A 4,635-nucleotide genomic window follows, 5' to 3' on the forward strand; every position below is an offset into this window, starting at 1 on the left:
CACACTTACACTTCCTCGGACCTGGTTTCAACCATCGGACTCCAGCAGGATCCAACCTGAAAGGAGGAGGAGGGTCAGAGAGGTCAGCTGGAAACATGGACATTCCATCCCTCTGATCCACTGAAGCTTTTCTGTTCACATCCACTAAATGGTTCCTTCTGAATCACTGAGTGTGTTTGTCTTTGAACATGGGCTGGACTTTCATACAGGATGGATCCCAGCTCTGACAGATGGTTCCTGTCAGCTCTACCTGTTCTATCTGCCATTATCTGTGGATGCATCAGCTCAGTCCATACCTGACAGTGTCCAGTCTCCAGTGTGGATCCTCCACTAGAGCACACAGCTCCTGTCCTGAGGCTCCTGGATGGTTGTAGCTCAGGTCCAACAGTCTGAGATGGGACGGATTGGACTGGAGGGCTGAGACCAGAGAAGAACATCCTTCCTCTGTGATCAGACATCCTGACAATCTGCAACACAAAACATCACATCCATCAACTGAGGATGGAGATGAGTGGAGTTGGAGTCATTGAATAGAGTCTGTGAATGCATGGGACTTCACCAACAGGACTTCAATGTGTAAAGTCTATGAGTTCCAGACTCTGAACACACTTGAAGATCAGTAGAACTGGTCTGGAGTTCAACACAAACAACCACTGACAAGTTCAATCCATCCAACAACTGCAGACAAACATTGAAATGATGTGTTGTGTTCTTTGTTGAACCCTGACCTGAGAGTGTCCAGTCTGCATCCTGGACTCTTCAGTCCATCTGACAGGATCTTCACTCCTGAATCCTTCAGGTCATTGTTGCTTAGATCCAGATGTGTCAGACTACAGGACTGGGATCTGAGAACTGAGGACAGAGCTTCACAGCTTCTCTTTGACAGGTTACAGCCACTGAGTCTGGACAAAACAAAAGGCATGAGTATAAAGTTATTGATCTGGTTGAAATGATAGATCCATATTTGAGATGTTTGATCCAACTGTTTGTTCTCACAGAGCTTTGTTGGAGGCTTTGACCACTGGCAGCAGCCTCAGAAGAACCTCCTCTGAACCAGAGTATTCCTTCAGGTCAAACACATCCAGGTCTTTTCCTGATGACAGTAAGATGAAGGCCAGAGCTGACCACTGAGCAGGAGACAGTTGTTCTGTGGACAGACGTCCTGATCTCAGGTGCTGTTGGATCTGATCCACCAGAGATCCATCCTCCAGTTCATTCAGACAGTGGAACAGGTTGATGCTTCTCTCTGCAGACACATTCTCACTGATCTTCTTCTTGATGTACTCAACAGTTTTCTGGTTGGTCTCTGAGCTGCTTCCTGTTGGTTTCACCAGACCGTGTAGTAGACTCTGATTGGTCTGCAGTGATAGACCCAGGAGGAAGCGGAGGAACAGGTCCAGGTGTCCATTTGGACTCTGTAAGGCCTGGTCCACAGCGGTCTGGTACAACTGGACTGGTTTGTCCATAAACAGTTTAGACCAAACAGATGTTTGTCCTGACAGCAGATTGACTCCAGTGTTGGTGAAGGTCTGATGGACATGAAGAGAAGCCAGAAACTCCTGGACACTCAGATGGATGAAGCAGAACCTCTGGTCCTGGTACAGTCCTCTCTCCTCTTTGAAGACCTCTGTGAACACTCCTGAGTACACTGAGGCTGAGCTGATATCGATGCCACACTCTGTCAGGTCGGATTCATAGAAGATCAGGTTTCCTTTCTTCAGCTGCTCAAAGGCCAGTTTTCCCAGAGACTCAATCATCTTCCTGGTCTCTGGACTCCAGTGTGGATCTGTCCCAGATCTTCCATCGTACTTGACGTTCTTCACTTTGGCCTGAACCACCAGGAAGTGGATGTACATCTGAGTCAGGGTCTTGGGCAGTTGTCTTCTGTCTGTGGTCTTCAACACGTCCTCCAGAACTGTAGCAGTGATCCAGCAGAAGACTGGGATGTGACACATGATGTGGAGGCTTCGGGACCTCTGGATGTGGGAGATGATTGTGTTGGTCTGTTCTTCATCTGTGAACCTCTTCCTGAAGTACTCCTCCTTCTGTGGGTCCTTGAACCCTCTGACCTCTGTCACCATGTCCACACACTGAGCAGGGATCTGATTGGCTGCTGCAGGTCGTGTGGTTATCCAGAGGCGAGCAGAGGGAAGCAGGTTCCCCCTGATGAGGTTCATCAGCAGCACATCCACTGAGCTGGACTCTGTCACATCAGTCAGGATCTGAGTGTTGTTGAAGTCCAGAGGAGCTCGACACTCATCCAGACCGTCTAAGATGAACACCACCTGGAGGTCTTCAAAGATCCAGATTCCTGCTTCTGTGGTTTCTTTGAAGAAGTGCTGAACCAGTTCCACCAAGCTGAACTTCTTCTGTTTCAGCACATTCAGCTCTCTGAAGGTGAATGGAAATATGAAGTGGATGTCCTGGTTGGCTTTGTCTTCAGCCCAGTCCAGACTGAACTTCTGTGTTAAGACTGTTTACCCGATGCCAGCCACGCCCTTTGTCAGCACTGTTCTGATTGGTCGATTTCTGTCAGCTGGTGTTTTAAAGATGTCTTCACATGTGATGGTTGTTGGTGGTCTGTGTGGGTTCCTGGATGCTGTTTCAATCTGTCTGACCTCATGTTCCTGGTTGACCTCTGTAGCCCCTCCCTCTGTGATGTAGAGCTCCGTGTAGATCTGGTTCAGGAGGGTTTTGGGGTTTCCTGCTTTAGCGATGCCCTCAAACACACACTCAAACTTCTGCTGCAGGTTACGTTTCAGTTTCCGCTGCTGAACTCCAGACCGTCTTCCTGAATGCAGACCCAGATCAAACCATCAGTCTCACAGTAAATCCAGTATTTTCATCTGTTCAATCTGTACAGAATGGTCTTACTGCGGTGCAGACGCTCAGCCAGCTCCTCCTGCTTCAGCCTCCTCAGGAAGTTCAGTGTGATCTGCAGAAAAGCCTCGGAGCTCCTCCTCTGCGCTTCATCCTCATCACTCAGACTCTCTAAGCATTCTGGGTAATCTGGACTCAGAACCTGCTGGAACTTCTTCAGTTCGTTCTTGACAAAAGTGCAGATGTTCTCCTCCAGCAGCTGGAACACAAAACACAATGAAAGACCCAAAGTCCACCCATGGACCAAAGCTCAGGTCCATGTTGGACACAGTGACGTCCACTGGTCTGAAACCAGCAGCAGGACATGATTGGACAGAACAGATGGACCAGTAGATGTTGGACATGTACACACCTTAAATATGGAGTCCAGCTGAGTCTGATCCTGTAGACCAGTGGGAACCTCTGAGCTCTGCTGCGCCACTCTGTGGACCAAACATCAACAATGAGCTCACATTAATTATGTCTGTCCACACTGACACCGACAGGTGGACAGACCTGGACGTCAACATGAGTCACACGACCCCCTGTAGTGGGACAGGTTGTGACAACTTAGTTAAGTTGCACCAAACATATACACACACACACACACACACACCACCCCGTAGCATGCCTGGTATCCTCCGCATACACCCTGGAAATCGTCGCCATGTCATTCAATCACCTGATTCGCCCGCAGTTGGCGGCAGTTTTTAAATACCCCCCACATCTGCATTCCACGGTTGGACAGTCGGCACGGCACACAAGAGTGTAGGATGCGTCGGCGCCACCGCTCATAGACATGACACAGTACGGCCGTTAATCCTGCTACTACATCTACTTAATCGTCAATATCGCTTCCAAACTACATTCATGCCCACTGGTTCATCCCATCCATTCATTCCTCTGCAGCAGAAGCAAACGACAGAGCAATGAAGACGGAGCGTGAGTAAAACGGTTTTTTTGTTTTCTCTAAAGCCCTGCATTGGAACTGTGCGCTTGTTTTTTTTCTGATGATGATGAACTGAATCGTTTTTTTTATTTTTTTTTATTCTTAGAAACTGTCGAAAACCTGGAGTGGAATTTTTTGTTAAAATGAACTGAACTATTTTATCCTTTTTTTTTTACTAAACCTAAGGTGGAAATTTTGGTTGGTGGATTTTGTTGAATTTGGACTTTGTGTGTGTGTGTGTGTGTGTGTGTGTGTGTGTGGGGGGGGGGGGGGGGGGGGGGGGCAACTGTGTATTTGAATTTGTGTTTTTCATTATCATTGTTTAATACACGATTTTGAATTTTAAATGGTTTAAATGTGTGATTTCTTTTTCTTGTCATTTAATGTGTAGGGTGTTTAATTTAGACTGGCATCCTTTGTGTGGTTTGAGGTACGACAAACAGACAAAAAAACTGAACTGACTTAACATCTTACATGTCAGAAGACCTGGCTGGCACCCCTTAAAAATCAATATAACAAAATAATATAGCGTCGAACTGAAACTGTCACAAGGTGTCCTGGTCCTGCTGATCCCACAGTGTGTTTGAGCTTCACACTCACTGTTTGAGTTGATCCACAGGTTTAGTTGAGTTCCGTTTCTCTAGATCCCCATCAGACACGTCATGGCAGCAGGACTGAACTGAGTTTAGTCCCATAGAAATGTCATTTCAGACACTGAAGAACATTTACTGAACAGTCACTAGAAGACTAAACTAAGGGACACCTGTCAGCCAATCAGAATGCACTATGGGCAGTAACCATGGAGACGTCCAAAGGTGAGGTGACAA

At 47.2% G+C, this 4,635-nt stretch overlaps 1 long non-coding RNA gene across 1 annotated transcript; it reads right to left on the reverse strand.

Annotated features, from left to right (window-relative positions):
• Nucleotides 1–2,727: 2,727 nt before the first annotated feature.
• On the reverse strand, nt 2,728–3,253 carry LOC115420816 (uncharacterized). Its single transcript, XR_003935602.1, has 3 exons — nt 3,233–3,253; nt 2,875–3,079; nt 2,728–2,791 (listed from the first exon to the last, which is right to left on the reverse strand). It is a non-coding gene; the product is annotated as an uncharacterized LOC115420816 (long non-coding RNA).
• Between the last annotated feature and the right edge of the window lie 1,382 nt (nt 3,254–4,635).

The sequence above is a fragment of the Sphaeramia orbicularis genome, chromosome 6 (assembly GCF_902148855.1).
Source record: "Sphaeramia orbicularis chromosome 6, fSphaOr1.1, whole genome shotgun sequence".
Lineage (NCBI taxonomy): Eukaryota > Metazoa > Chordata > Actinopteri > Kurtiformes > Apogonidae > Sphaeramia > Sphaeramia orbicularis.